General features: G+C 42.1%; 5 non-coding genes and 1 pseudogene across 5 annotated transcripts; 3 read left to right on the top strand and 3 right to left on the bottom strand.

The window, feature by feature from the left end:
* The first annotated feature begins 4184 nt into the window (after positions 1-4184).
* On the top strand, positions 4185-4375 carry LOC140286460 (U2 spliceosomal RNA). The gene has a single exon (XR_011911265.1). It is a non-coding gene; the product is annotated as a U2 spliceosomal RNA (small nuclear RNA).
* A 410-nt stretch (positions 4376-4785) lies between these two features.
* On the top strand, positions 4786-4899 carry LOC140286476 (U5 spliceosomal RNA). Its single transcript, XR_011911278.1, has one exon. It is a non-coding gene; the product is annotated as a U5 spliceosomal RNA (small nuclear RNA).
* A 275-nt stretch (positions 4900-5174) lies between these two features.
* LOC140286455 (U2 spliceosomal RNA) lies at positions 5175-5362 on the top strand. Its single transcript, XR_011911261.1, has one exon. It is a non-coding gene; the product is annotated as a U2 spliceosomal RNA (small nuclear RNA).
* Positions 5363-5891: 529 nt separating this feature from the next.
* On the bottom strand, positions 5892-6077 carry LOC140286461 (U2 spliceosomal RNA). Its single transcript, XR_011911266.1, has one exon. It is a non-coding gene; the product is annotated as a U2 spliceosomal RNA (small nuclear RNA).
* A 275-nt stretch (positions 6078-6352) lies between these two features.
* On the bottom strand, positions 6353-6466 carry LOC140286474 (U5 spliceosomal RNA). Its single transcript, XR_011911277.1, has one exon. It is a non-coding gene; the product is annotated as a U5 spliceosomal RNA (small nuclear RNA).
* Positions 6467-6876: 410 nt separating this feature from the next.
* Positions 6877-7045, bottom strand: LOC140286459 (U2 spliceosomal RNA; annotated as a pseudogene).
* Positions 7046-22404: the final 15359 nt, after the last annotated feature.

Below are 22404 nucleotides of genomic sequence, written 5' to 3'. Positions count from 1 at the left end.
CCTCGTCCTCTGTTTACACCAACTGCGTAATACATGGTCATGGTTGCCAAATGCAGCTCCTTTTCACACTTGTCCCTTTTGGTTGTCTTACGCGTCTCAACTTGGTTCTGAGCATGGCGAGCATATCGGCGAACGTCAGCCAAACGAGGACCCTCACACCATCCCACGTAAATGTTCTTTACTTCAGTGGCGACATCTATATAATATTGTCTGGGTCCCGTTAAAACATGTATTTTTCCCATCTAATTCCTTGTTTGCTTTAAAACAAGTATTCCCCATTTTCTATCCCTTCAGTAGCCAACCAGTTTGTATGGAGTACACTGGAGCAACTTGACTGATCAGTAAAACACTGCTTTTGTTGTCACCGCAAGGCTTCCCCCGTCGGTTGTTTCACTGAGACACTACTGAGTAACTACAACTCAACACAGTTTATACACATAACATTCATATACATACTAACAAACAAAAATTTATCGCAATTTTCTCATCTCTGTTTGAACGTACACCCAGGTAAATATTCCTGTAGTCTTCTCATACCGACTATGGACCCATTCATTGTTTAACTTCACTGTTTTGCAAATCCTAATTGAATATTACACATTGACATTGAACTTTACTGGATAAGCAGGTCTTCATTGCATTCAGCAGCCTATATGTGAGCATCTATGTGTAAGCTGTTCTTCTTTGCATTTATCAGCAGCAAGCAATTCTTCACTGCACATGCATATGTAAATAGTAAAACAATTCCAATGTGTTAGCGAAACCTTCTATATCACAGTGGTTTCTAAGGTCTATTTTAAGTTCTTTGCCATCAGTGAGATGACATTGTTTACAAAGTATGTCAAATTATCACTGAAGATCTTTTCAGGAATTTCAAATCTAGAAATGAGTTATTTTACGCGTGATTTTGCTACTGAGAGTGCATCTGCTTGTGCACATGGAAATATTTCAGACCATTTGGTAAAAACCTCTGTTGTCACTGAGCAGAATCGTTTCCCTTAACATTAATTTAGTTCAATGAAATCTACACAATAATGAAATAATGAAATCCAAACAAATATGTTGAAAAAGATACACTGGCTTAGGGAATTATCTTCGTTTTGGTCTTAGATTGCCCTGTGGAATGTATTTTGCACATATTTGACCTGCTAGACAAAACTTTATTAATTTATTTATTCTAAAAAAAAAAATTCAATAATTAGTAAAACCATATGCTGTAAAAACCTTGTTCATTATTGCTTCCATCCCTCCTGTTGAGACATGACATGGTCCGTGGCTCAATACTGCAGCATATTTAAACAAATTCTTTGGCAGTATGGTTTTCCTTCCGGTCATTCATACGAGTCTATTGTAGATGGCAATTGAATAACATCTAATAATGCTAAAATATTTGTAGTTTATACATTTAGCTGTGGATGTCAACATACCTGTTTTTCCAATGCTGTGTTAACACATGTACAGTTGAGAAGGCATACTGACTGTCAGTGTAAACGTTAACAACCTTTTTGTTATTTAATTTACAAGCTTCAGTTAAAGCTACCAATTCGACTGCTTGAACAGAGTAATTTTTTGGTAGTGGTTGTTTTAAGAAAACTTCAGTTTCTGTTACTACTGCAAATCCTGTAGCATTTGTGCCATCAGGGTTTTTTGCTTGACCTGTTGAATAAATATAGTTATTTCTGCATTTTCATAACGTATATCAGTTAAGTCTGGCCTGGGTAAAACACTGATGGTTATTTCTGACATGCAATCATGAGGCTTTCCATCTGTGGGGTAGGTAGCAGTGTGGATGGATTAAGTGTAGCACATCTCTCGACAACAAGGTGTGGCTGTGAAAGAAGAACTGTTATGTAGGAGAGATGTCTGGTAAAGATATTTTGTTAAGTAACCATATCACAGCCACTGCATGAGGTACCTTAAGTGTTAATGGGTGAAATAACACCATTATTGTTGATGCCTGCACTGCCAATGGCTTCTGGCCATTGATTCAAAAGTACGATCTCGTCCCTTTTTCCCCCTTTCAGTGGACACTGGCCCCTAATTACCGCAATTCAGCAGGGGGTCTTTCATTAGAAGTACTGGACTCCCCCGTGCACGGTTTCAGCTCCGACCCTGGAAAGCGGAAAAAACGTTGAGATCTGGTTTGAGGACCCAATTGTTGAGAAAAGTCTCTCAATGAGACTCAGAGTTGCTGGAGTCAGTTAATGCAAATGTTTAATCTTGCAGCAAGTTCAAGAATGTGTGTGTGTGTGTGGGTGTATGTGTGCGAACGTGTGTGAGTTTGTGTGTGTGAGAGTTTAAAGAACCTGTTATCCACAGGCAGGTCTTAACTAGTATGGCACAGGTCCAGCCTGTCTCATCTTTTTTGGAAGGTCCAGTGCTCGGCCGTAACCCTTCTGTCTGTTTGGACTCTCACATACATTCGGTTAATCATAGAAAAACGAGAACAAAACTTTTTAGCCCCTTAAATTCATAAAACAGACATGGTGCAGTTATCCATTCTAGAAAATAAGAGTAATCACCACCATTCCTATAAATTCTGGATATTCTAACAATCTGAATCTTTTTTAAATGTTCGATGAAGCCCTTTGCTGTTCTGTTTAGAGACTCAGCTGATCATAAACCAAGTTTTGCTCTTGAACCAAGCTTCTAAACTCTTCACCTTTTTCATTTCTCAGTTAGTATTCACTTTAAAACTGATTAAAAGAAAAATTAAATGAATGCCTATCAACAAATGGTGGATCTAAACTCTAGTGCTTTCTCTAAAATAATTTCCTTTCTCAATTCAGAAATGTGTGTGTGTAAGTCACAACACCCGTGACACCAAAACGGCTTTCTTTTCTCTCTTTTCTCTACACTCTGCACTGTGAGCACACACACCAAATCAGAAAGGCTTTTTTCTCTCTTTTCTACATTATGGACTGTGGGGACAGTCCATAATGTGTGCCAGGGCGTTGTCTCACGTATTAGATTATGCTTAAGATACGAATGGGTTTATCAGTCACATCAGAATCCATACATACTGATCCTCCCGTAATAAAATGGTTGGATCTTATCAAACACACTTTGTTTCTTGTGACAAGTCAGCGAAACAGCGTATACACGTCAAGACACTGAATCAAGTTTGCCACAAGAACTCATAAGTTTGGCAGTATTGCTCTGCCGTCAGCAATCATACACCCATTTTATTTTCATGAGACATGTGCAGGCACCTGTTCATCTACTGTTCTATCACTATGAATTAGTTTATCTATTATCAATAAGGATACTTCTACAACTACTATCAAAGTATGTCCGGACTTCTTATGTTGTCAGTTGCTATATATGAATAAGTGGGTTGCTACTGAAAAGCATTAAGCATGTCACACAGCCCAAACATATAACATTTCAGGACACACCACACAGTTAACAACCACAGTGAAGCGTGTCAAAGCCCAAACATGTAACATTCAACAGGACACTTACACAACACATTCAAATCAAACAGTCAGACAACATACAAGAACATATACCCCAGCCGGCATTGCTCCCTGCCTATTTTCCTACAACTCACTATGTGTGCGCACACCTTTATTCACAAACTCTTCAACTTATACTCTTTTACCGAAGCTGCTACAGCTCGATTGGCCAAATACCCTTAGATCCTATTTCGGTGAATTTGACATCTGCCTTGTATGTAAAAGATTAGCGGTTTAGCAGTTTTAATTTAGTTTGAGTGAAGGAATTCATTTTATAGCAAAATCCGAAATCGTGAAGAACTCATGAAAGTAAGATTATTCTCGGATTCCTGAAACTTTAGATTTGCTCTTTCTTTTACTGCAAAGTACAACGTTGAGCAGCACTAATGAGTTGTTTCTATTTTTGGCAGGCTTTACCTTTGCGGGTGAAGCCCTTTCTGTCTGTGCAAAAGAAATCTTGTTACTGTGCAGAGTGACTTCTCTGAGTAGAGTCGCCTTACTTGTTGCGACTTTGCCGATGTTCGAAGCTGGAGTGCAAAGTTGTTGCTTGAATGGTACTCGCTGGAGCGTGTGGTAGTGTAAAGTTATACCATTTAAAAGGGCTGAAGAGTGCTCAGTGCAGCGGGTGGGCGGAGGTGCAAAGTGACACTATGGCCATAAAAAGAACACCGCTACAAGTGCGCATTGTGCCAGGAAGGGCCCTCGGACGTGAACCAGTGGACAGTTATCGCTTCTCGGCCTTTTGGCTAAGATCAAGTGTAGTATCTGTTCTTATCAGTTTAATGTCTGATATGTCCTCTATGCGAGGACTACATATTAAATGGATTTTTATCAATAGGAGTTGAAAAAGGAGCTTGCTCCGTTCACTCCAAGCATCGACCCGGTACTGCAGTGCCGCTGGGAACGGTGCGCTCTCCTCTGCTCTTGTGAAAAAGCAAACAGCGGTGCAGGATGGAAGTTTCAGGGAGCCTAAGATGAAACTTTCTTTTAATCTGCTGAGAAAAGAGAGTGAATGCGAAGCAGACTTTAATACGGCTCTGGGAGCGAGCCGAGTGCGGGCTAACCGGGACAATTACTTGAAAGAAACGCGACACCGAATGAGCAGTCAGAACAAAGCCTCAATACGGTGTTCCCGTGTTGTTTGTGGCTGCCTTGTCTTTTGCACAGAGTAAAAGACAAGGCAGCCATCGAATAGGGCCCGATTGTTCCTACTTGGTCAGCCGAGGAGCAAGGGGGGGAGCAAGCGTCTCAACCAAGCAAAGCTCACCATGGGGAAGGTGGCTATGCCAACTAGCCTGATGCCCTGCTCCCGCAGTGATGGATAATCGTACACTGGTTTCTCTTCATAATGTACAAGTCTTTCGCCTTTTACTAAAGACTTCCGTGGAGAGCAGCACTAATGAATTGTTTCTATTTTTGGCAGGCTTTACCTTTGCGGGTGAAGCCCTTTCTGTCTGTGCAAAAGAAATCTTGTTACTGTGCAGAGTGACTTCTCTGAGTAGAGTCGCCTTACTTGTTGCGACTGTGCCGATGTTGCTTGAATGGTGCTCGCTGGAGCGTGCGGTAGTGTAAAGTTATACCATTTAAAAGGGTTGAAGAGTGCTCAGTGCAGCGGGTGGGCGGAGGTGCAAAGTGACACTATGGCCATAAAACGAACACCGCTACAAGTGCGCATTGTGCCAGGAAGGGCCCTCGGACGTGAACCAGTGGACAGATATCGCTTCTCGGCCTTTTGGTTAAGATCAAGTGTAGTATCTGTACTTATCAGTTTAATATGTGATATGTCTATGCAAGGACTACATATTAAATGGATTTTTATCAATAGGAGTTGAAAAAGGAGCTTGCTCCGTTCACTCAAAGCATCGACCCGGTACTGCAGTGCCGCTGGGAACGGTGCGCTCTCCTCTGCTCTTGTGAAAAAGCAAACATTTTTCGAATATCCAACCGCACATGATCATAAGTGGGAGAAGAGGTGTTCAGCTGCAAGAAGGTGTGAATGTCCACCCATAATTCCTCAAAAATGGCTAAGAAAAGGTGCGAATGCCCAACCATACATCATCAAAAGCTAGAGAGGTGGTGTTCGGCTGTAAGATGCTGCGAATGTCCGACCATAGTTGGTAAAAAGCGGGTAAGAAAAGGTTAAGGCATTCAGACCTTGCTTCACCTGCTTTTCACCAAATATAGTCGGACATTCACACCTTCTTGCAGCCGAACACTTCCGCTCCACCTTTTAGTTTTCTATGGGGCATTCACACCTTTTTTTACACCGCATTTTATAAAAACACCACAGGAACACCGTATTGAGATTTTGTTCTGACCGCTCATTCGGTGTCGCGTTTCTTTCAAGCAATTCTCCTGGTTAGCCCGCACTCGGCTCGCTCCCAGAGCCGTGTTAAAGTCTGCTTCGCATTCACTCTCTTTTCTCAGCAGATTAAAAGAAACTTCCATCCTGCACCGCTGTTTGCTTTTTCACAAGAGCAGAGGAGAGCGCACCGTTCCTTTTTCAAATCCTATTGATAAAAATCCATTTAATATGTAGTCCTTGCATAGACATATCACATATTAAACTGATAAGTACAGATACTACACTTGATCTTAGCCAAAAGGCCGAGAAGCGATATCTGTCCACTGGTTCACATCCGAGGGCCCTTCCTGGCACAATGCGCACTTGTAGCGGTGTTCGTTTTATGGCCATAGTGTCACTTTGCACCTCCGCCCACCCGCTGCACTGAGCACTCTTCAACCCTTTTAAATGGTATAACTTTACACTACCGCACGCTCCAGCGAGCACCATTCAAGCAACATCGGCACAGTCGCAACAAGTAAGGCGACTCTACTCAGAGAAGTCACTCTGCACAGTAACAAGATTTCTTTTGCACAGACAGAAAGGGCTTCACCCGCAAAGGTAAAGCCTGCCAAAAATAGAAACAATTCATTAGTGCTGCTCTCCACGGAAGTCTTTAGTAAAAGGCGAAAGACTTGTACATTATGAAGAGAAACCAGTGTACGATTATCCATCACTGCGGGAGCAGGGCATCAGGCTAGTTGGCATAGCCACCTTCCCCATGGTGAGCTTTGCTTGGTTGAGACGCTTGCTCCCCCCCTTGCTCCTCGGCTGACCAAGTAGGAACAATCGGGCCCTATTCGATGGCTGCCTTGTCTTTTACTCTGTGCAAAAGACAAGGCAGCCACAAACAACACGGGAACACCGTATTGAGGCTTTGTTCTGACTGCTCATTCGGTGTCGCGTTTCTTTCAAGCAATTGTCCCGGTTAGCCCGCACTCGGCTCGCTCCCAGAGCCGTGTTAAAGTCTGCTTCGCATTCACTCTCTTTTCTCAGCAGATTAAAAGAAAGTTTCATCTTAGGCTCCCTGAAACTTCCATCCTGCACCGCTGTTTGCTTTTTCACAAGAGCAGAGGAGAGCGCACCGTTCCCAGCGGCACTGCAGTACCGGGTCGATGCTTGGAGTGAACGGAGCAAGCTCCTTTTTCAACTCCTATTGATAAAAATCCATTTAATATGTAGTCTCGCATAGAGGACATATCAGATACTACACTTGATCTTAGCCAAAAGGCAGAGAAGCGATAACTGTCCACTGGTTCACGTCCGAGGGCCCTTCCTGGCACAATGCGCACTTGTAGCGGTGTTCTTTTTATGGCCATAGTGTCACTTTGCACCTCCGCCCACCCGCTGCACTGAGCACTCTTCAGCCCTTTTAAATGGTATAACTTTACACTACCACACGCTCCAGCGAGCACCATTCAAGCAACAACTTTGCACTCCAGCTTCGAACATCGGCACAGTCGCAACAAGTAAGGCGACTCTACTCAGAGAAGTCACTCTGCACAGTAACAAGATTTCTTTTGCACAGACAGAAAGGGCTTCATCCGCAAAGGTAAAGCCTGCCAAAAATAGAAACAACTCATTAGTGCTGCTCAACGTTGTACTTTGCAGTAAAAGAAAGAGCAAATCTAAAGTTTCAGGAATCCGAGAATAAGCTTACTTTCATGAGTTCTTCACGATTTCGGATTTTGCTATAAAATGAATTCCTTCACTCAAACTAAATTAAAACTGCTAAACCGCTAATCTGTTACATACAAGGCAGATGTCAAATTCACCGAAATAGGATCTAAGGGTATTTGGCCAATCGAGCTGTAGCAGCTTCGGTAAAAGAGTATAAGTTGAAGAGTTTGTGAATAAAGGTGTGCGCACACATAGTGAGTTGTAGGAAAATAGGCAGGGAGCAATGCCGGCTGGGGTATATGTTCTTGTATGTTGTCTGACTGTTTGATTTGAATGTGTTGTGTAAGTGTCCTGTTGAATGTTACATGTTTGGGCTTTGACACGCTTCACTGTGGTTGTTAACTGTGTGGTGTGTCCTGAAATGTTATATGTTTGGGCTGTGTGACATGCTTAATGCTTTTCAGTAGCAACCCACTTATTCATATATAGCAACTGACAACATAAGAAGTCCGGACATACTTTGATAGTAGTTGTAGAAGTATCCTTATTGATAATAGATAAACTAATTCATAGTGATAGAACAGTAGATGAACAGGTGCCTGCACATGTCTCATGAAAATAAAATGGGTGTATGATTGCTGACGGCAGAGCAATACTGCCAAACTTATGAGTTCTTGTGGCAAACTTGATTCAGTGTCTTGACGTGTATACGCTGTTTCGCTGACTTGTCACAAGAAACAAAGTGTGTTTGATAAGATCCGACCATTTTCTTACGGGAGGATCAGTATGTATGGATTCTGATGTGACTGATAAACCCATTCGTATCTTAAGCATAATCTAATACGTGAGACAACGCCCTGGCACACAATCAAAAAAAAAAAAGAGAGAGAGCGGTTTTGTGTCCCCACAGTCCATAATGTAGAAAAGAGAGAAAAAAGCCTTTCTGATTTGGTGTGTGTGCTCACAGTGCAGAGTGTAGAGAAAAGAGAGAAAAGAAAGCCATTTTGGTGTCACGGGTGTTGTGACTTACACACACACATTTCTGAATTGAGAAAGGAAATTATTTTAGAGAAAGCACTAGAGTTTAGATCCCACATTTGTTGATAGGCATTCATTTAATTTTTCTTTTAATCAGTTTTAAAGTGAATACTAACTGAGAAATGAAAAAGGTGAAGAGTTTAGAAGCTTGGTTCAAGAGCAAAACTTGGTTTATGATCAGCTGAGTCTCTAAACAGAACAGCAAAGGGCTTCATCGAACATTTAAAAAAGATTCAGATTGTTAGAATATCCAGAATTTATAGGAATGGTGGTGATTACTCTTATTTTCTAGAATGGAAATAACTGCACCATGTCTGTTTTATGAATTTAAGGGGCTAAAAAGTTTTGTTCTCGTTTTTTTTCTATGATTAACCGAATGTATGTGAGAGTCCAAACAGACAGAAGGGTTACGGCCGAGCGCTGGACCTTCCAAAAAAGATGAGACAGGCTGGACCTGTGCCATACTACTTAAGACCGGCATGTGGATAACAGGTTCTTTAAACTCTCACACACACAAACTCACACACGTTCGCACACATACACCCATACACACACACATTCTTGAACTTGCTGCAAGATTAAACATTTGCATTAACTGACTCCAGCAACTCTGAGTCTCATTGAGAGACTTTTCTCAACAATTGGGTCCTCAAACCAGATCTCAACGTTTTTTCCGCTTTCCAGGGTCAGAGCTGAAACCGTGCACGGGGGAGTCCAGTACTCCTAATGAAAGACCCCCTGCTGAATTGCGGTAATTAGGGGCCAGTGTCCACTGAAAGGGGGAAACAGGGACGAGATCGTACTTTTGAATCAATGGCCAGAAGCCATTGGCAGTGCAGGCATCAACAATAATGGTGTTATTTCACCCATTAACACTTAAGGTACCTCATGCAGTGGCTGTGATATGGTTACTTAACAAAATATCTTTACCAGACATCTCTCCTACATAACAGTTCTTCTTTCACAGCCACACCTTGTTGTCGAGAGATGTGCTACACTTAATCCATCCACACTGCTACCTACCCCACAGATGGAAAGCCTCATGATTGCATGTCAGAAATAACCATCAGTGTTTTACCCAGGCCAGACTTAACTGATATACGTTATGAAAATGCAGAAATAACTATATTTATTCAACAGGTCAAGCAAAAAACCCTGATGGCACAAATGCTACAGGATTTGCAGTAGTAACAGAAACTGAAGTTTTCTTAAAACAACCACTACCAAAAAATTACTCTGTTCAAGCAGTCGAATTGGTAGCTTTAACTGAAGCTTGTAAATTAAATAACAAAAAGGTTGTTAACGTTTACACTGACAGTCAGTATGCCTTCTCAACTGTACATGTGTTAACACAGCATTGGAAAAACAGGTATGTTGACATCCACAGCTAAATGTATAAACTACAAATATTTTAGCATTATTAGATGTTATTCAATTGCCATCTACAATAGACTCGTATGAATGACCGGAAGGAAAACCATACTGCCAAAGAATTTGTTTAAATATGCTGCAGTATTGAGCCACGGACCATGTCATGTCTCAACAGGAGGGATGGAAGCAATAATGAACAAGGTTTTTACAGCATATGGTTTTACTTATTATTGAATTTTTTTTTTTAGAATAAATAAATGAATAAAGTTTTGTCTAGCAGGTCAAATATGTGCAAAATACATTCCACAGGGCAATCTAAGACCAAAACGAAGATAATTCCCTAAGCCAGTGTATCTTTTTCAACATATTTGTTTGGATTTCATTATTTCATTATTGTGTAGATTTCATTGAACTAAATTAATGTTAAGGGAAACGATTCTGCTCAGTGACAACAGAGGTTTTTACCAAATGGTCTGAAATATTTCCATGTGCACAAGCAGATGCACTCTCAGTAGCAAAATCACGCGTAAAATAACTCATTTCTAGATTTGAAATTCCTGAAAAGATCTTCAGTGATAATTTGACACACTTTGTAAGCTATGTCATCTCACTGATGGCAAAGAACTTAAAATAGATCTTAGAAACCACTGTGATATAGAAGGTTTCGCTAACACATTGGAATTGTTTTACTATTTACATATGCATGTGCAGTGAAGAATTGCTTGCTGCTGATAAATGCAAAGAAGAACAGCTTACACATAGATGCTCACATATAGGCTGCTGAATGCAATGAAGACCTGCTTATCCAGTAAAGTTCAATGTCAATGTGTAATATTCAATTAGGATTTGCAAAACAGTGAAGTTAAACAATGAATGGGTCCATAGTCGGTATGAGAAGACTACAGGAATATTTACCTGGGTGTACGTTCAAACAGAGATGAGAAAATTGCGATAAATTATTGTTTGTTTGTTTGTTAGTATGTATATGAATGTTATGTGTATAAACTGTGTTGAGTTGTAGTTACTCAGTAGTGTCTCAGTGAAACAACCGACGGGGGAAGCCTTGCGGTGACAACAAAAGCAGTGTTTTACTGATCAGTCAAGTTGCTCCAGTGTACTCCATACAAACTGGTTGGCTACTGAAGGGATAGAAAATGGGGAATACTTGTTTTAAAGCAAACAAGAAAAATACATGTTTTAACGGGACCCAGACAATATTATATAGATGTCGCCACTGAAGTAAAGAACATTTACGTGGGATGGTGTGAGGGTCCTCGTTTGGCTGACGTTCGCCGATATACTCGCCATGCTCAGAACCAAGTTGAGACGCGTAAGACAACCAAAAGGGACAAGTGTGAAAAGGAGCTGCATTTGGCATCCATGACCATGTATTACGCAGTTGGTGTAAACAGAGGACGAGGCCGAAGTCGAAGACGTGGACGTGTGGGAGAGGAGGTCGAAATGGGCCACGCCAGAGCTATGATCCGAATATTTGTTTTTACTGTGGCCAGACTGGACACTGGAAGAAGGACTGTCCACAGCTAAAAAGTGATGAAATTGGGCAAAAGGCTGACTGAGGGTGGGAGGCAGGTTCTGGACGTCACGCGGCAGCGGAACCTCCACTAATGGGTGATAGCACAAACACACTCACACATTTTTCCTGCTCTGTGTAGTGAAGCAACGCTTGCCGACTGTGATTCACGTAGTAAAGTTTTGCATGCTATTTCCGTCCTAGAGCAAAGATATTTCTCTCAGAATATAGGAACTTATGTTCATCAGTAGTGACGTCAGGGGAGTTTGATTGTCCTCCAAAGTTAAGTGGAAACCACGTTTACTGTATGTCTGCATCAGGCCAGGTTGTGAAGGAGAAAATGACAATGCCCATTGCGTGTTGTCACTCCCGATGAGCTCTCCTTCAAACACTCATTTTTGTTATCAGAGTTGTGTCCCATTAACCTGATGGGCTGTGATCTCATGTGTAAATTAGGCATTATTTTAACTTCTACACCAGAGGGTGTTAAGGTTATGTTACAGCCTGACAAAGTTTTCACAGCAGTGCAGTTTGATTCATCGGCACTTACATATGCTTATGAGTGGAAACTTCCCAGCTCTCCTTTTTCACAACAACTAGTGGAAGAAGCAAAAGCGTTAGTTTCACCCCTTTCTGATTTCATGCAACCTACTGATTTGCACTGCACATCACACATTTCTTTGGGGCCTGACAATGACTATGAGAAGAAGTGAAAAAATATGTGCGCCTACTTTATTGGCTGTGTCGCTCACTCCAGAGCACTTCGATTTTTTTAATGTTTGTGGTACTCGCCCTCACATTTCCTTGGCCAAACGTACACACTGGCAGTGACAAGGTGTGGGAGAGTTTGTTGTTACATGTCAGAAAGAAATGGAGTGGACTGTTTCACCTGCTGATCCAAATTTGATGTTTTCTGAACGATTGTCAGCATACAAAAAAACATTTTTGAGTACAATGCATTGTCAAAGAACTGTGGACTTAATTCCTACCACAGAATCACATTTTGAAGCATGTTTTTTATCTGAAACAGATTTGTCTTCGATACCCATGTTGGCTGAAGTGCCCAATGATCTTTGGGCTAAGAGCAAATATGATGTGGGGTTGATAAAAGGCTGTGAACCAGTAATTGTCACCCCTAAATCAGACTTTTGTCCATGTAAAAAACAATACCCTTTTAAGCCTGAAGCAATTAAAGGGATTAAACCTGTTTTTCAATCTTTTCAGAAAACAGGCGTTATTGTTCCTTTTGAAAATTCACCTGTGCTTACTCCATTGTTTCCTGTTAAAAAGATTAAAGATGCTGGCCAGCCAGATGAATGGCGTTTTGTACAGGACCTCCAAGCGGTGAATGCTGCAGTTCAGCCACATGCTCCTACTGTGCCCAACCCACACACTATTTTGTCTCAAATTACATCAGATGCACAGTTTTTCTCAGTGGTTGACTTGTCGCCAGTGCACCCTGATAGCCCATTTTGGTTTGCTTTTTAGTTTGAAGGGAGATCTTGGACTTTTACCCGGTTATGCCAGGGGTACTGTGAAAGTCCCACTATTTACAATGCTGCCCTCAAAGCTAGTCTGGATTAACTTCAATCAACCACAGGCTCTGCTCTTTTGCAGTATGTGGATGACATCCTTTTATGTAGTCCATCTAAACAACAGTGTGAAAAAGACCAAATGACTCAAATAACTTTCTTGCTTTCAAAATCTTTCCTCTAGTGACGCTGACTTAGAGAGGGATGAAGATAATCATGTTTAATTGTTCATGTTTTGATTGTTTATCATTGGACCCTTTATTACTATGATGCCTGCATTTTAAACTCACGTTGTGTGCAAATGCAGGCTGATGTTTTACAGATAAAGTTATTATTTTCCTTGTTTCTTTTGGGTTGATTAATATAATGGTATTATTATAATCAAAAGGGAGGAATGTAATGGAAAATAATTCTTATATGCATTGTATTGAGTGTTACTGTGTATAACCTGCAAATGACCGAGCTGCAAGGTACCACCCTGCCCTGTTTTCTTAAATTCCTCTTTACAATGGTGGGCTTGTTATAATGAGATAGCTGCACTTTAGGGGGGACAGGGTTAGGCTGGTATTTACGAGTGTGTCTGGGTAACCTCAACTGATGGTTGGGGAGGAAAGTTAGAAGAACAATCAATTATACCCAAAAACAGATGACGTGATGAGCGGGCAATATAACTGTGTGTTTTTGCTTCAGTGGTCAGAGCAACTCTGTATTCTGTACTGTGTTGTTCTCTCTTGCAAGATATTATTATTAAAGTCTCTTATCTCCTCACAAGAAAATAACTGACTCCCCAAATGCAAGTGTCAGGACAAATGATCAAACTTCTCCAAGCTTCAGTCTGCAGAGAAGTACAAGACAGGGTTGCTCACTTTCTCCCTCACTTTTTGCTATTTTCATCAAACCTTTAGCAGCTGCTATCAGACAAGATAGAAATATTAAAGACATCCAACCCCAAAATATTGAGCATAAAATAAGTCTTTATGCTGATGATGTATTACTTTTCCTTCAGAACTCACAGACGTCTCTCACTCACACGATCACACTCATAAATAAATTCTCAGCACTTTCTGACTACTCTATCAATTGGTCTAAGACCACAGTTCTGCCCATTAACTGTAGGGTCCAGAATGTACCTGCGATCACTTTACAGTCAGGAAATATTAGATATTTAGGCATAAACATTTCCTCCAGGCTCTCAGAGCTAACAAAGCTAATTTATGTGCAATTATTAAAGACAGTAGAGGACAATCTCTCTCGTTGGAAGTCCTTACCTATATCACTTATGGGGAGAGTTACAACCATTAAAATGATGATACTACCAAAAGTTAACTATTTGTTCTCAATGATCCCCATAAAACCAACCTGCTACTTGGTTTAAGTCACTAGATTCATGCATCTCCAAATTTCTGTGGAAAAACAAACCACCACGTATTAGTTTAAAAACCCTACAGAAGACCAAGGACAGTGGTGGATTAGATTTACCTCATTTTCAGCACTATTCCTTAGCCAATAGGTTACGGTATATATAAAAATGGTTTAAACCTAGCCCAATAGATGAACATGGATAAATATAGAACAAGCATTGTGTGATAATCTGGAAATCTCTGACCTGCCACTTATTAGTCAAAACGTAAAAAATCACAAATGTTTCAAAAGCATTAACATCAGCACCTCTCTGACAGCCTGGTGGGAATTTCTTAAAATAACAAAGTCTTCACTTGTCCCGTGTAAGCTTACACCCATCTGGAACAATCCTGACATCCTGCAAAACAAAAAAATGCTAAACTTTACTCTCTGGAAGATCAAAGGAATCAAATATCTGGAACATATAATCCAAAATGGACATTTTATTTCATTTGATGAGCTCATATCACAACATGAGATAGGCAGCAATAAATTCCTAGAATATCAACAACTTAAGTCTATAATAACAAAGAAATATATCCTCCACCAACCAGACTTACAACTCCCGATTAGGGTAGCAGAATTTCTAAGCATCTGCACCCCAAAACTACTATCAAAAATATATAAATTATTGTCTAAGATAGATGACACAATGTCTCTACCATCCTCAAAATGGGAGGCAGATTTATCCATCAGTTCTAGTCATAGCTTCTGGCCACAAATATGTTTGAACACCTTCAGAATGACTCAAAATCCTAATTTACAGCTCATACAATACAAAATTCTTCATAGAACACACTATACAGGACAAAGGATGTTCAGGATGGGTCTAACACACTCAAACATCTGCTCACATTGCACAGATAACACACCTGATGATTATGCACACGCTTTGTGGTTTTGTGCGCCTGTCCAGAAGTTCTGGCTTGAAGTCTGTGCGGACCTATCAACATGGCTAAAGTGTAGCATTCCTGCATGCCCCACACTGTGCATACTGGGTGACTTAGACAACATCAACGTGGAATTTAGCTTAGCACACATGATCCTCACAGTGTTATGTATAGCAAAGAAAACTATTCTCATGAACTGGAAAGCGAAGAACAATCTGTGTATTAACCAGTTTAGAAATTTTCTTTTAGATTATATTAGCATGGAAACAATGTCTGCCTCCTCAAAACATCAATTGGCTGAATTTAATTCTCTCTGGTCCCCTCTTATTAGCTTGATCACATAGTGTTGGTGGTGGGTTGCTGTCCCGTCGCTCTGGGCGGTTGGGTGTGTGCTGGGGGGGGCTGTGTGGCTTCGGGCGTCTGGTGGTCTCTCGGGTCGTGGGGACCGGGTTGGTCATTGCTGGGGGGGACTGTGTGTCGGGCTTGGAGGGCAGTTTTGGGGGCTTGCGGGTGGGGCTGTCTTGCGGTGTGGGGCGGGGTCCCTTAGGGGCCTTGGGGTGGTGGCTGCTGGCTCTGTACCGGGTGACCGGGCCGCTCTGGCGTGGGTGGTGGAGCTGGGCCTGGACCTGGTGGCTTGCCGCTGCCTTGCGCCCGAGGCGGGGCCCTGCCTGTGCCTGGGGGGTCTGGGTTGCCCTGGACATGCCACAATATGCGTGGGTTGGTGCAGGTCCTGGTGCCGGCCTTGTTGCTCTGGGAACTCCAAGGTGTCCGCAGGTGGTTATTTTCTTTAGGGTGTTGGGGCGTGCGGTGAGGGGGAGGGGGTCTGTGTGGGGGTGTGCTTTTCCCCTGTTGGGGGGGGCCTGGGGGGGCCTGGGTGATGGTGGGTCTCGCTGCTGCGACTGGTGTGACCGGGTGATTTGTTTGTTTGTTTGTTTGATTTTTGTTGTTGTTTGTTTGTTTTTGTAGAGGTCCTCCGGGGTGGGGTTGGGTTGAGTGGGGTGGGGCGGGATGGGTTCCTTCTGGGGGTACAGTAGCTCCCGGAATATGGTGACTGCAGGCCCCGAGCCTGGTGGACATCAGGCCCTCCTGCCCTGTGTTGGGTCCCAGGTAGCGGGGATGCCTATTGCAGCCAGTCTCTGGCTGCCCTCTCCGGGGTGGGAGGGACCAGGAGGATGAATTAATTATTCTGCTAGTTTATATATTGTAAACATAAACAATAAACATTTATAAAACTTCCCTTGGCAAAGCAAATCTGTTTGGCATAAAGGTATTCAGACTACAATTCTGCTGACATAATGCACAATTCCGGATTTTGATATAAAATGAATTCCTTCACTCAAACCAAGTTAAAACTGCTTTTTCCTTCATATTTATCCATGTCTAAATAGCTTTAAACAAAAAAGAACGTTGTACTTTGCAGGATAGGAAAGAACAACACTAAACCTTTAGGAATCCGAGAATAAGCTTATTTTCACGAGTTCTACACAATTTCGGATTTTGATATAAAATGAATTCCTTCACTCAAACCAAGTTAAAACTGCTTTGTCCTTCATATTTATCCATGTCTAAATAGCTTTAAACAAAAACGAACGTAGTACGTTTCAGGATAGGAAACAACAACACTAAATTTTTTCAGGAATCCAAGAATAAGCTTCTTTTCACGAGTTCTACACAATTCCGGATTTTGATATTAAATGAATTCCTTCACTCAAACCAAGTTAAAACTGCTTTGTCCTTCATATTTTTGCATGTCTAAATAGGTTTTAGGCATAAAATTCTTCATATTACCCTGTATGTGAAAGAAGCATACTTGTGATGGAGCAATACACTCCTTTTGGGTAACCTAAACTGATGGTTGGGGAGGAAAGTTAGAAGAACAATCAACTATCAACCAAAGACAGATGACGTGATGAGCGGGCAATATAACTGTGTGTTTTTGCTTCAGTGGTCAGAGCAACTCTGTATTCTGTACTGTGTTGTTCTCTCTTTCAAGATATTATTATTAAAGCCTCTTATCTCCTCAGAAGAAAATAACTGACTCTGTGCGTTACTAAATTTCCACCACAATTTTGGCGTCACGAACAGGATCCCTCGACTGGTGTCTCTGGACCGGATCGCAGTGCATGGCCAGCCTGGACTGAAGTAGCTGTTCCAGCCTCATACCTCCAAGGCCTTTTCTGAGAGAGAGGACTGGCAGGTCCTTTTCTTGAATACCAGCGCTGGGATCATTTTTGAAATATGATAGTCTGAGACGATAGGACTGCTTTTTAGTTTTTATTTGAATAAAAGAGGGTTTCCCGGTTGTGTCATTAGTGAGACAGAGATTTCATGGGTAAGTGAAACTTTTGAAGCAGTCCGAAGAAGTGTGAAGTACTCCGAAGAAGTGTGAGTACAGATTAAGGTCCTCATTGGAGACGTCCTTTGAGTGAAGGAATATATTTCCCCATTCCAAGTCTGAGAATTGGAAACAGTAGGTCTCAGACTTTTGACCCTACCGGGGGACCTAAGCATGATGAAATGAAAAAGACATATGGTCCAGAGGTTTTCCACCAGAAGGTTCTTTTAGTATGTTAGAAATAAGAAAATTAGAAGAAAAGTTTTGCAAATATGAGAAAGAGATGAAGCAAAAAAAAAGAAAATTAAGTTTAAATAAGAAGTAAGAAAGGTATAGAATTTTGGAAAAAATAAAGTGTATTAAGAGAAAGAAAGGAAAATGTTAAACAAATGCCATGACGGAATGATGATAATAATTTAGTATTAGCTGTGCCGGATCCAGACCTGGACTCCTGCCCTCCACGACGCCTGCAACAACAACAGCCAGCCCTGCCACAAGCCTCTGGCTCTCGGGAAGAAGGGACTTCTTCCATCCTCCATCGGGAAGAAATTCCATCATTCTCACAACATCAGCTACATAGGTCTGATGATGAGGAAAAGGAAGACGTTTGGTTCTCCAGCGTACCTGCCCAAGAACTTTTAACGCAAGTGACAAAAATCCTTTACCCACAATCTGGACTTCAGAGATCTAAACGTGAGAAAAAACAAAACCAGATTCAAACCATGCCTATGGTTAAAGTTGCAGTTCCCACTGGACCATTACTGGTTTATCGACCCTGGACTGAGACTGACATCATGGAAGCATAACAATGCTTACCAGATCCAGAGATTTCTGGACCCCATTTTGCTGACGAGTTGCGAGATTTCTGCACACAATTCTGCCCGACTGGGGTTGAATTGCGTCGCATATTGGCAAAAAAGTTCAAACCGTCCGACCTCTGCAAAATAGAGGCCAGTATGCTACAACTGGATTTGCGACCTACCAACAGTGAACGAGGTCATAATGATAACGCTCAATATGAAGCAGCCAACCAAAGACTGTGTCAAGCCATCACCACTCAATTTCCAACCAAAATCAATATGTCCCACATTTACACCTGCAAACAGAAACCCGGTGAAGGGACTGATGATTTTGTACACCGCATCCTTGAGGAAGTCAGCAAGCACAGCGGTCATCAGAGACCAAGGGATTTGGGTAATGAATCAGGACCATGGGAGAGTATTGCATGCAATGCAATAATTAAAGGCCTCATGCCAGATGTTGCCACTGAAGTAAAGAACATTTACGTGGGATGGTGTGAGGGTCCTCGTTTGGCTGACGTTCGCCGATATGCTCGCCATGCTCATAACCAAGTTGAGACGCGTAAGACAACCAAAAGGGACAAGTGTGAAAAGGAGCTGCATTTGGCAGCCATGACCATGTATTACGCAGTTGGTGTAAACAGAGGACGAGGCCGAAGTCGAAGACGTGGACGTGTGGGATCAGAGCTATGATCCGAATATTTGTTTTTACTGTGGCCAGACTGGACACTGGAAGAAGGACTGTCCACAGCTGAAAAGTGATGAAATTGGGCAAAAGGCTGACTGAGGGTGGGAGGCAGGTTCTGGACGTCACGCGGCAGCGGAGCCTCCACTAATGGGTGATAGCACAAACACACTCACACATTTTTCCTGCTCTGTGTAGGGAAGAAACGCTTGCCGACTGTGATTCACGTAGTAAAGTTTTGCATGCTATTTCCGTCCTAGAGCAAAGATATTTCTCTCAGAATATGGGAACTTATGTTCATCAGTAGTGACGTCAGGGGAGTTTTATTGTCCTCCAAAGTTAAGTGGAAACCACGTTTACTGTATGTCTGCCTCAGGCCAGGTTGTGAAGGAGAAAATGACAATGCCCATTGCGTGTTGTCACTCCCGATGAGCTCTCCTTCAAACACTCATTTTTGTTATCAGAGTTGTGTCCCATTAACCTGATGGGCTGTGATCTCATGTGTAAATTAGGCATTATTTTAACTTCTACACCAGAGGGTGTTAAGGTTATGTTACAGCCTGACAAAGTTTTCACAGCAGTGCAGTTTGATTCATCGGCACTTACATATGCTTATGAGTGGAAACTTCCCAGCTCTCCTTTTTCACAACAACTAGTGGAAGAAGCAAAAGTGTTAGTTTCACCCCTTTCTGATTTCATGCAACCTACCGATTTGCACTGCACATCACACATTTCTTCGGGGCCTGACAATGACTATGAGAAGAAGTGAAAAAATATGTGCGCCTACTTTATTGGCTGTGTCGCTCACTCCAGAGCACTTCGATTTTTTTAATGTTTGTGGTACTCGCCCTCACATTTCCTTGGCCAAACGTACACACTGGCAGTGACAAGGTGTGGGAGAGTTTGTTGCTACATGTCAGAAATAAATGGAGTGGACTGTTTCACCTGCTGATCCAAATTTGATGTTTTCTGAACGATTGTCAGCATACAAAAAAACATTTTTGAGTACAATGCATTGTCAAAGAACTGTGGACTTAATTCCTACCACAGAATCACATTTTGAAGCATGTTTTTTATCTGAAACAGATTTGTCTTCGATACCCATGTTGGCTGAAGTGCCCAATGATCTTTGGGCTAAGAGCAAATATGATGTGGGGTTGATAAAAGGCTGTGAACCAGTAATTGTCACCCCTAAATCAGACTTTTGTCCATGTAAAAAACAATACCCTTTTAAGCCTGAAGCAATTAAAGGGATTAAACCTGTTTTTCAATCTTTTCAGAAAACAGGCGTTATTGTTCCTTTTGAAAATTCACCTGTGCTTACTCCATTGTTTCCTGTTAAAAAGATTAAAGATGCTGGCCAGCCAGATGAATGGCGTTTTGTACAGGACCTCCAAGCGGTGAATGCTGCAGTTCAGCCACATGCTCCTACTGTGCCCAACCCACACACTATTTTGTCTCAAATTACATCAGATGCACAGTTTTTCTCAGTGGTTGACTTGTCGCCAGTGCACCCTGATAGCCCATTTTGGTTTGCTTTTTAGTTTGAAGGGAGATCTTGGACTTTTACCCGGTTATGCCAGGGGTACTGTGAAAGTCCCACTATTTACAATGCTGCCCTCAAAGCTAGTCTGGATTAACTTCAATCAACCACAGGCTCTGCTCTTTTGCAGTATGTGGATGACATCCTTTTATGTGGTCCATCTAAACAACAGTGTGAAAAAGACAGTGAATCTGTTGAAACATCTTCCTTCTTATGGCCATAAAGCCAGCCTTTCTAAGTTACAGTTTGTACAGGACGAAGTCACCTTTTTGGGTCATGTGATTTCTAAGGACGGGCGCTCACTTTCTCCTAAACATGTTGCTGCAGTTCAGATCATTCCTAAACCGGTTACTAAAAAACAGCTTATGTCATTCTTAGGTATAACATCTTACTGCAGGAACTTTATTCCTAACTACTCTTTTCTCGAAGCTCTCTTAGGTGCTCTTATCCATGGTAAAGGCAGCTGCAGTTCTGACATGCAGCTCCAGTCAGCTGATCGTGTTCCATGGACTCCTGAGGATTAATCAGCCTTTAGTCAGCTTAAGCTGGCTCTTCAAACAGCACCAACACTTGGCATTCCAGATCCTCATAAACCTTTCATACAGGCAGTTGATGAGAAGCATGGTTGTATGACATCTGTTCTTATGCAGGAACATGGGGCAGGCAAAGGCCAGTGGCTCATTTCTCAGCAAAACTGGACTCTGTGGCTGCAGGCCTGCCTGGTTGTCTTCGTGCTGTTGCAGCTGCAGAGAAAGCTGTCCTGGCCTCCCAAGATATTGTGGGCTACGCTAATTTGACTGTTTTGGTTCCTCATGCTGTTGCCATTATTCTTCTCGAGCAGAAAACTTCACATCTTTCAACTGCTTGTTGGCTCAGATACACCTCTCTGCTCCGTGATATGCCAAATGTCACTGTTAAACGTTGTACTGTTCTGAATCCTGCTACTTTGCTTCCGACTCCTGAGGATGGGGAGCCTCATGACTGTGAAGCTGTTTTGGAACAAGTTTGTACACCCCGACCTGATCTTTTAGAGACTCCTCTTCCAAACTCTGACATGATTCTTTTTGTAGATGGATCAGCTTTGCGTGATCCAGCCACAGGTACTAACTGTGTTTGGTTTGCAGTATGTTCTTCACATGACACTTTGTTGTCTGGTTCTCTTCCTAAACATTTCTCTGCTCAAACTACTGAGCTTATTGCACTTACTGAAGCTTGTAAGTTGGCAGCTGGTAAGTCTGTCACTATTTACACAGATTCCAGATATGCTTTTGGTGTTGTTCATTATTTTGGTGCGCTGTGGAAACACAGGCATTTCCTTAAATCAGATGGTAAAACTATTCTGAACTCCAAGCAGGTTTCTGATCTTCTTGATGCGATCCTTTTGCCTACAGCAATCTCGGTCTGTAAGTGTGCGGCTCACACTAACTCAGACGATCCTGTTGCTTGTGGCAATGCCAGAGCTGATGCTGCAGCTAAGCAAGCAGCTAAATCTTTTCCTGTTTTCGCTTCCCTCTCTTTGCAGGCAGAAGACTCCCTCACAGATCTCCATGCTTTGCAAACTTTTGCCTCTGCAGATGAAATTTGGTCCTCTGGACGCATTTGGTCCTCTGTGGGTGCAACTCATACGGATGGTGTTTGGATGGGACCTGATGGTAAACCCTGTCTACCTAAACATTTTTTTCCTCATTTTTCAAAATTGACACATGGGTTGAACCATGTGTCAAAAGGGGGGATGCTGAATGCACTCACTGCTCAGTGGTTCACAAAAGGGTTCAGTTCATATGCGCAAAAATACTGTCAGTCATGTATGGTTTGTGCCACACATAATGTAGGAAAGGCATTACACACATCGCAAG

Source organism: Leuresthes tenuis, unplaced genomic scaffold (genome assembly GCF_036924035.1).
Source record: "Leuresthes tenuis unplaced genomic scaffold, fLeuTen1.0.hap1 SCAF_95, whole genome shotgun sequence".
NCBI classification, from domain to species: domain Eukaryota; kingdom Metazoa; phylum Chordata; class Actinopteri; order Atheriniformes; family Atherinopsidae; genus Leuresthes; species Leuresthes tenuis.
Note: the sequence above shows the minus strand (reverse complement) of the source record. Positions and strands in the feature narration are given on the sequence as shown.